This window comes from Tamandua tetradactyla, chromosome 5 (assembly GCF_023851605.1).
Source record: "Tamandua tetradactyla isolate mTamTet1 chromosome 5, mTamTet1.pri, whole genome shotgun sequence".
In the NCBI taxonomy this organism is placed as follows: domain Eukaryota; kingdom Metazoa; phylum Chordata; class Mammalia; order Pilosa; family Myrmecophagidae; genus Tamandua; species Tamandua tetradactyla.
Genome location: NC_135331.1, coordinates 27,732,998 through 27,743,014, shown reverse-complemented (window position 1 = coordinate 27,743,014; position 10,017 = coordinate 27,732,998). Strand labels below are relative to the sequence as shown.

The window sequence follows — 10,017 nt, the reverse complement described above, 5'->3', positions numbered from 1 at the left end:
ATATGACCCAGCAATACCATTGCTAGGTATCTACTCAAAGGACTTAAGGGCAAAGACACAAACGGACATTTGCACACCAATGTTTATAGCAGCATTATTTACAATTGCAAAGAGATGGAAACAGCCGAAATCTCCATCAACAGAAGAGTGGCTAAACAAACTGTGGTATATACATACGATGGAATATTATGCAGCTTTAAGACAAGATAAACTTATGAACCATGTAATAACATGGATGGACCTAGAGAATATTATGCTGAGTGAATCCAGCCAAAAACTAAAGGACAAATACTGTATGGTCCCACTGATGTGAACGGACATTCGAGAATAAACTTGAAATATGTCATTGGTAACAGAGTTCAGCAGAAGTTAAAAACAGGGTAAGACAATGGGTAATTGAAGCTGAAGGGATACAGACTGTGCAACAGGACTAGATACAAAAACTCAAAAATGGACAGCACAATAATACCTAATTGTAAAGTAATCATGTTAAAACATTGAATGAAGCTGCATCTGAGCTATAGTTTTTTTGTTTGTGTTTTTTGTTTTTTTTCTTTTTCCTTTTTTATATATTTTTTATTTTTATTATTTTTATTTTTTTCTCTATATTATCATTCTATATCTTTTTCTGTTGTTTTGCTAGTTCTTTTCCTAAATCGATGCAAATGTACTAAGAAATGATGATCATACATCTATGTGATGATATTAAGAATTACTGATTGCATATGTAGAATGGAATGATTTCTAAATGTTGTGTTAGTTAATTTTTTTAATTAATAAAATAATAATCCATAGGGGATTATTTAGAGGGAACAAATGTTAAAATAAATTTAGTAGTTTGAAATGCTAGTGATCAATGAAAGGGAGGGGTAAGGGGCATGGTATATATGATTTTTTTTCTGTTTTCTTTTTATTTCTTTTTCTGAATTGATACAAATGTTCTAAGAAATGATCATGATGATGAATATACAACTACGTGATGAAAAAAAAAAAAGAAGGAAACATGGCTACTGGAACACAGCTCTACATTTTCAGGCAGTCCCCTCCAGCCTCTCTGTTACACCTTAACTAAAAAGACGGTATCTATATAATGCGTAAGAATGGTTATTCTTACGCATTATATAGAGGAGGATAACCTCTCCACTCTGTTTGGAATCTCTCAGCCACTGACACTTTATTTTGTCTCATTTCACTCTTCGCCCTTTTGGTGGAGAAAGTTTTCTCAATCCCTTGGTGCTGAGTCCCAGTTCATTCTAGGATTTCTGTCCCATGTTGCCTGGAACACATAAGCCGGAAGGAGAAAAGGGGTTCGGAACCCAACTGTCCAGAGCATGAGGTGCAACCGGCACCGCTCCTCTAGACTTGACATGGAGGGCTACAGGCACAGGCAACCCGTGACTCGGTTTACCTGTTCTGCAACCGCCTCACCTAGGGAACTTGCTGAGGGCAGCTCCGGGTCCAACCCCCTCCCGTCGCGCGCCCCTGGTCCGGGCACCTCTCCCCGCCCACGCCCCTGCTCCGGGCACCTCGCCGCGCGCCCCTGCTTCAGCACCTTCCCGCTTCGGAACCTTCCCGCACGCGCACCTGCTCCCGGCACCTCCCCGCGCACCCTGTCCTGGGCACCCTACCCACCCCTATTCTGGGCACCCAGCGAGGACGGCCCCGGACTGGCCCATCCCCTCCATCCCACTCCACTCCAGCCCACCCCAACGTAACCCTGCCCTGGGCACCCCGCCGCCCCCACGCACCCCTGCCCTAGGCAGGTGCTGAGGGCGATGTAGACTCGCTAAAGCCGAATTCCCCCAGGACTACAGCTGCGTGCGCGGCGCGGACTACTTTGCGCGGCCCCTTCGACTCGGCGGTGGGCGGAGGGATCCCGCGCAGAACGCGGCCACCACAGCGCGTGCGCGCCCCCGTCCCCGCGCAGACCCGCTTGGGACACCGCTTGGTGAGGTCGACCTGGGCGCTGGGGCGGGATCGGGACCGGGCAGGGCGGCTCCTACGGTGGGGGGGTTCCCGGGGCCTGCGCAGGGAGGGTCGGGGTCCGGGGTCGCAGCTCGGTTCCGGGGTGCCCCCAGCCCCTCAAGCCCCCGAGGGCAGCCGAGCGCAGAGGTGGGGATCCCGGAGTCAACTGAGCGCCTCGGGGCCTTTGGCCCCCAAACGAGGTTCAGCGAGGCACGTGCTCCCCGAGGCCCTAAAGCCCGCCTGTGTCCAACCCTGAGAACCTGTCTAGCGCCCTGCAACCCCCCACCCGCCTCTCTAGGTGGTTGCGCAGGGGTGGGGTGACCCAAGACCGTGGACCAGTGTCCCTCAGGGGCGCTTCAGGAAGGGCCTCGCCATGCAAGGGCAGCCCCTCGAGAGTGTTACCTGACCGCCCCCCCATACATCTTTGCTTTGGGGTGAAAAGCCAGGGGCTTCTTGGGTTCAATCAGGTGCTGTGCCAGGCGCTTCACCCGTGCCATCCCGCCCACAGGTGTCACACCTGCGAAGGGCGAATTACACTTTACAGGTGAGACAGGCCTAGAAGAGTAACAGCTATAGCTGTATCCTAAGTGAAATCATTCAGTCTCTCGAGGTAAGTAGAATTAGTTCTGTTTTCTAGATAAGGAAACCGAGGTAGGGGAGGTAAGAGTGGAACTCAGACTCCAGGCTTTCTGACTGCAGAGTTTTGCAGGAAGGAACTTGGTGGATTCAGAAGTGCAGTCTCCACAGCCCAGAGTATTTCTAACTCTCTAGACAAATGGAAAGGGCCTTGGGAATTTGGCCGTGGCCAGTCAAACCACCTCATTCTGCAGATTGGAAGTTCCATGTTTGGAGCATCTTGCGGGAGCTGTGTGGTTGGTGGAACAGCTGGGGTTCCCTGGAAATCTTCTGAGCACGTGGCTACAGCTCCATTCTTGGATTAAGCATTTGCTGTTGCTGATGATTAAATAATGATATAGTTAACATTTATTGAGCCGTGTCTCTTATAGTTTTCATCCAATTTAATCTTCACGATAACCGAGCAGACGGACAGGCAGGTTAAGTAATTCAGTAAGTGCCAGAGCTTGGGTTCGAACCCAGATCTCTTGATTTCAAAGCCCATGCCTTTATCCACTGTTGCAGTTTGTTGCGTTTCAGAAGGCAGGGAAGTGATACAACATATTCAATTTCCACCAACCTTCCTAATGTCTTGAAGAGATGCGTTTTAGCCATTGGGAAAATGTGCCTGTGGTGTACACAACACATGAGTGAAACTCTGTGGCTTGTGGTCTCTAGCATTGAATTGGAAGGTTGGGGCTGTGCCTGCACCCCTCATTTATCTCCCAAAATGCCTGCCAGCAGATTGATGTGGAGAAATCGGTGCTGGACCCAGGGCTACTCTCTCCCCTTGCCTGCTGCCTCTTCCTGCTTCAGTTGCCCTAACCGGCTGTGTTCTGTGCACATCCTCTGCTGTCCTCCTCCATCTGCCCCCTCCCGCACAGGCTAGTGACCTTCCCAAAGGACACACAGCCCTTCCGTGAGCAGCTGCAGGATGAAATGTTGGCCACCGAGTGCCCTGTGTCCCCTTCTGGTCTGAGGACCCTCCAGGAGTCATGGCTGCTGCCTTTCCAGAACATTCTTCCCCTTGCCCCTCTCATGATCCATCTGATTCCCTTGTGGCCTCCTGGTATTTCACTTGGGAAACTTCCCTGGCTTGTCAGCATTCGGAGCCCTTTGTGCCCTGAGGTTCTGGGAGGGCACCCCTTATGGGAGCCCTTTTATGCCGTGCTGGTCTTGCAGTTTATTTCCCTCCTATTCTGTGAGCTCTTGCTAGCCATTATGTTCCCACTGTCTGGTACACCCTAGGCCCTCGGATCTAGGAAGGAATTAAGTCAATTTCACAATATTTTCATGATCAGTGATTGATCTGTTGTAATTAATGTAGGTTGTCGGTTTGCTGAAGTTGCTGAAATGGAATATACCAGAAATGGGTGGGCTTTTACAATGGGGATTTGTTAGCTCAAAATTTACAGCTTCAAGGCCGTGACAATGTCCAAATCAAGGCATCAACAGGCGATGCTGTCTCCCTGCAGCCCGGCTTCTCAGGCCCCTGGCCACACTGCTGGGCTCTCCCTTCCCTCCCAACTTTCGTTGCCTCCAGCTCCTGGCCTCAATGGTACCTCTCTGTCTCTGTGGATTCCGTTTTCTGTCTGTCCTCCTCTCTCGGCTTCTCCGAATTTTCTCTCTTATAAAAGACTCCAGCAGGAGAAGTAAGACTCAGCAGGGGCATGCCTCGACTGCAGCAACCTAATGGAAAGATCCCTCCCACAGTGAGTCCACACCCAAAGAAGAATTGGCCTTATGAACGGGATAATTTCTGGGGTGCATGACTCACATCAGTCCTCGAGCTGCTCCCTGGGAGCTACTGACTATAAACCTAGTATGTCTAGACTCTCCTTGTCTCACTTGCTCCCTGTCTCCCCTCTGCCAATGTGTTCAATCCCCCAAACCAAAAATCCCTTAAAAAAAATAGTAAGTGGAAATAAGTTCTCCAGTTGCCTGGTGTTAGGAGGAGGGGAATGTAGACTGGTGACTTCTAGAATATCAGTTCTGTCACTGAAACCGACCTTTCCTTTTGTGATATTATTTTTTTTCTGTTTTTAATTTGGATTTTTGGTGTTTGGAAAATCCTCAGGCTAGATCTTCCCTAGAGGAAAAACAATGGTTTTAAATTGAATAGAGGGAACTAGAAATCAGTATAGGAGAGTTTTTATCCTATGATCAGCTTCTCAGGAAGACAGAGCAGAAAGAACACTTTTACACCTAATGCACTGTAATAAAAGATTCTTTCCGCTTCTATTTAAGCTCTTGCCTACATATTTGGTGTTATTTATTCATCACCCTAGTTTGGAGAGAAGGACTGGTTCAACAGAAATGGTTTTCTTGTATTATACTTCCTTTTTGAACGTTTTTTATGTTTACATACCTGAGGAAGGTTGCCACCGTTTGTGATGTCTAAGTGTGTGGGGGGGACTAAAGGAATGAGAACCTATGACACTTTAATTCACAGGAGGAATGAATGGCTGAGCAGTTTATTAGCATGGAGATGCTATTCCTATTCAGCCCTGAGTTATTTACTCTTTCAGCTACGTCAAAAAGCAGCTGCTACTTTGTAGCTCAGCTCAACAAACTGAGATAATATAGATAACTTGTTTCCTGGAGATACTCATTGTTTGCTGTATGAGTAAGGTGATGCTCTAAACAGAGCTGAGGGCCTTAGAGATTACAGGGGAAAGAAGGTCACTGGTCCCATGTGATCCTCAAACCAGACTGCACGGAAGAATTGCCTGGAGCTTTGAAAGTTCCCCTGCCCAAGAGTCCATCGACAGACGGACAGAAGAAAAAAAAAAAAAGTGGTCCATCCAGACAGTGGGATCTTTTTCAGAAATGGAAAGGAATGAACTGCTGGGCCATTCCAGGATGTGGTGAGCCCTGCCTGGTGGAAGCTGGTCGTGATGTTCAGATACTGTATGACTCTACTTACATGAAGCAACCAGAATGGGCAAATCCGTAGGAGCAGAGGGTAGATGAGAGGGTATCAGAGCTGGGCAGGGGGGCCAGGGAGGTTCTGCTTAGTAAACACAGCATCTGTTTGGGGTATGATGGCAGCACAGCACTGGGGATGTACCTAATACCATCGGCGTGTTTACTGAAAAATGATTCAAATGCACTTTTTGTGTTTATATATATATATAAACATCACCACATTTGGAAAAAAAAAAAAAACTTCTGCAGGTACCCACATGCGGCAGATGAAATCTGGCTCTGCCAGGTGAATGGGGCACTGGCATTTGGTCCCAGGTGCAGCAGGGTTGAGCCAGCTTCCCAGGTAATTTGAGTCCTCGCTTCCCGTTAAGGAGAGGGGGCCTGTTAGAAATCTTTACCTGTGAGGGGACAGCACCGCTAAGGAGCCTGAGCAGTCCCTTGCCAGTGCCGAGTGCATCTGGGGTTGTTGAGCGCACTGGGGTGGGGGTGGGGGCACTGTGCCCCAGCCCAGTACAGATCTGGCATTGGTGCCGTAGCTTAGCCTTCTCCTAAAATCAACGATGTTCTAGTTTGCTAGCTGCCAGAATACAATATACCAGAAGCAGAATGGCTTTTAAAAAGAAGAATTTAATTTAAGTTGCTATTTACAGTTCTAAGGCTGAGAAAATGTCCCAGTTAAAGCAAGTATATAGAAATGCCCCATTAAAGATGTCTAGGGAAAGATACCTTGATGCAAGAAGGCCAATGACATCCAGGGTTTCTCTCAGCTGGAAGAGCACATGATGAACACGGCCTCATTTTGCTAGCTTTCTCTCCTGGCTTCCTATTTCATGAAGCTCCCTGGGAGGTGTTTTCCTTCTTCATCTCCAAGGTGCTGGCTGATGGACTCTCTGCTTCATGGTGCTGCAGCATTCTGTGCTCTCCAAATCTCCTTTTCTCCAAAATGTTCCCTCTTATAGGACTCCAGAAACTAATCAAGATCCACCCAAATGAGTGGAGACATATCGTCACCTAATCCAGTTTAACAACCACTCTTGATTAAATCACATCTCCAGGGAGATGATCTGATTAGAGTTTCAAACATACAGTATTGAATAGGGATTATTCTGCCTTTATGAAATGGGATTTAGATTAAAACATGGCTTTTCTAGGGGACATACATTCTTTCAAACCAGCATAACCGACATTGGTGTTTCGTTCTTTAAGGAATCGGGTAAGCTGTTATGTTTTGCCTGTTGGTGGGCTGGTGAGTATTTCCTTTACTGGAAATGGAAACTGGACCAGTCCTTTGACTTCTCTTACTTATGAGGTAAGGCCGGTAGCTGCCCACCTTACAGGCTGGCCAGGTGAGCCTTTGCCCACCGTGGAGGGTGCTGAGTGACCTCATGGAAGTGGATTCGCATCGGCTCTCTTTAGAAAACCATGGGTGCACTTAAGTATGAAAGGTCCCAAAATTGCATGAGATTGTTTTTTGAGTTTGTCGGGTTCAAAGACTCAGCAAGCCATGGGGCCACTTCACTCACCAATTCAGGATTTGGTAGCTAGGGCAAAATTCTGTCTGGACCTAGTCTTTTTTTTTTTAACCATCTTTCTGTATTTATTATTATTATTATTATTGCCACTGAATGGTACAGTTTACTTTTTGGCATTTTAAGTAAAATATCATGGTAAAACCTGTGTTTGTACAGTAAGTTTCATAAACCAATTTAAAATTAAGGTGAGCAGGGGTGCAAGGGTAGGTTAGTTCAGTGGTAGAATTCTTGCCTGCTCTGCAGGAGACCCAGGTTCGATTCCCAGTCCATGCACTTCCCCAAACAAAAAGCAAAAACAAAATTTCAACAAATGGTGCTGCAATAACAGGATATTCACACGGAAAAAAATAATGAAGTGGATCCCGCCATACAGCATACAAAAAAAATTAAGGTGAACAAGATAAAAATCTACAGATACAGATGTCTGTGTTTCTTGAATTCTTAATATTATACATGAATATAAATACCATCTGATTAGCTATCAAAGCTGTACATTCTCAAAATAGCAAGTAGAGAGTTGTTAGAAGCATGAACTTTGTTGTAGTTATGACCTATGTAACTGAATGTTTAAGTTTTTGGTTTCAAGAAAATATAAAGATATAGGTTTTTTTTCCCAATTAACATGAAATTCTTATCTCTTATGGTATTGTAATATTTAAAATCTATTTTTTCTAATATTACTATAGCTCCTTGTGCTTTCTTTAGGTTACAGCTTACATAACACATCTATTTCCATGCTTTCACTTTCAATCTGTTTGTATCCTTAGTAAAATAAATCTCTTGTGAGCATCATTGTTCTAGTTTGCTAGCTGCCAGGATGCAACACACCAGAGATGGGTTGGCTTTTAATAAAAGGGGATTTATTTTGTTAGTTCTTCAGAGGAAAGGCAGCTAACTTTCCACTGAGGGTCTTTCTTACATAGGGAGGCACAGAATGGTCTCTGCTGGCCTTCTCTCTGGGCCTCTGGGTTCTAACAACTTTCCCCGGGGTGATTTATTTCTGCATCTCCAAAGGCCTGGACTGAGCTGCAAGTGCTGAGATGAGGTATGCTGAGCTGCTTGGGCTGTGCTATGTTGAACTCTCTCATTTAAGTACCAGCCAATGAAATCAAACATCATTCATTACAGCAGGCACGCCTCCTAGCTCACTGCAGATACAATCAGCAACAGATGAGGTTCACGTACCATTGGCTCATGTCCACAGCAACAGAACTAGGTGCCTTCACCTGGCCAAGTGGACAACTGAATCTAACTACCACAATCATAGAGACAGATCATATTATTTAATCTGTACTGTCAGTCTGTATTTTTTTTTTTTTCACATGGGCAGGCACCGGGAAGTGAACCCGGGTCCTCTGGCATGGCAGGCAAGCATTCTTGCCTGGTGAGCCACCGTGGCCCGCCCAGTCTGTATGTTTTAAATAGTGAGTTTAGTCCATTAACATTCAAATTTACTACTGTAAAAGCAGATTTAGGTCTGGCCTCTTTCCCACTCTCTATAAAAATGGACCCAGTTTTAGAGTAATAAACCTATGTAGGAGGGATGGCTCGAATTGGACATATGAAATGAAAGAAGGCTTGCTGTTCAACTCGTGGGTGCCTCTTCCCAACGGAAAGCACTATTAAGGAAACCACTCTACTCTCCTGAAAGGATGGAAAGAACCCTACTATAAAGCACTGAGACCCTTGGCTTCTGTAATTTAATACAGTCCTTGGAGCCCAGATCTCAGCATGAGGTTGGGGCTCCTGCTTGTTAGCATTCTCCCTGGTCAGACCTTCCTGGCGCCCAGTCGTCCTGTCTCTATTTCCTTGCCTTCTCCTGCCCTTGCTTGGGCCAGTTGGTGGCTCCCTTCCCAGGGAGAAAACCATCATCTTGGCTGGCTGGAGGAAGGGTGCCACAGAGTCCAGGGACAAAATTAGAATCCCAGCTGACATTTGGCAGGGTCTTATGTGTTGGTTTTAAAATACGAGAAAACTGGCAGTGGTGTACTTTGGGAGAAGGTTGATCAAGTACTCTCAAGCTTGTAATTTGTCAGCTGCCCCTGAACTAACCTAGGGTTAGAACGTAACTTCCAGAGAAGAGCTTGGGATCATCAATCCTCATAGGCTCCCGTTTCCCAGGTCCCTTTCTGGGGCTAGGAAAAGCCTGTTGGTAAGTTTAAGTTAAAAAGTCTGTTTTCCTAAACTGCAGGTAGAACTGGACATGATTGCCGGAAACAAATCACGTTATTACTCACTATTTAACATCTGTGTCTTGTGCGAAGCAGTGTTCTAGGACCTGGAATAAGACCCAGATGGAGATATACAGTGGGGGAAAAAGACACCGAGCGTCAGACATGGGATGTTCCGTGCAGCTTGAGCATGACAAGCTTCTTGGATACGACAGCTGATGTTTCGTGCAAACCCAGCTGCAGCCCACCTGGCCAGCTACCGTCCCTGAGCCCTTTTTATATAGAAACCACAGGGCTATCAGGTTAGTCATTTCTTTTTCTTTTTTTTTTTAATCAAACCCGGGTCTCCGGCATGGCAGATAAGAACTCTGCCTGCTGAGTCACGATGGCACTGCCCTAGTCATTTCTTTTTACACGTCCCCCAGTTTCCTATTTGAATTCAGATTCATTTAATTTTGCAGTTCATAAGGACAGAAAAGGATCGTCAGGTAGTATCTTGTCTACTTTTGATTAGATGGGTAGCTAGGTCACCTATTCGAATAACTAGCTAGGAATCAGGAGTCCTGAATTATTTCTACTAACTGGTTAAAAACAGAGCAAAAATGAAAGAAAAAAAAACTTCTCTCTGGGCTCGTCACTCCTCTGGGCCTGTGAACTAAAGCCCGGTGGAATTTTAGGCATGCAAGCTCTTTTTGTGAAATTGCCCTGCCTTTGTCATTTCTGGCCCAAGTGCCAGCTGGGTTTCTCTAGTCACGGTGCAGTGAAAACTGCCCCTGCCTTTTTTTAAAAAACGGCACAATAACAGC

The 10,017-nt window shown here is 46.1% G+C and overlaps 1 long non-coding RNA gene across 10 annotated transcripts in view; it reads left to right on the top strand.

Annotated features, from left to right (window-relative positions):
* The first annotated feature begins 1,886 nt into the window (after positions 1-1,886).
* Positions 1,887-10,017, top strand: part of LOC143683893 (uncharacterized) — a 110,470-nt gene continuing 102,339 nt past the window's right edge. For 5 of the 10 annotated variants that reach the window (XR_013175706.1, XR_013175698.1, XR_013175705.1 and 2 more), the window contains exon 1: positions 1,973-9,513. This is a non-coding gene — a long non-coding RNA (uncharacterized LOC143683893). The other 5 variants (XR_013175700.1, XR_013175699.1, XR_013175704.1 and 2 more) reach the window with 5 other exon arrangements.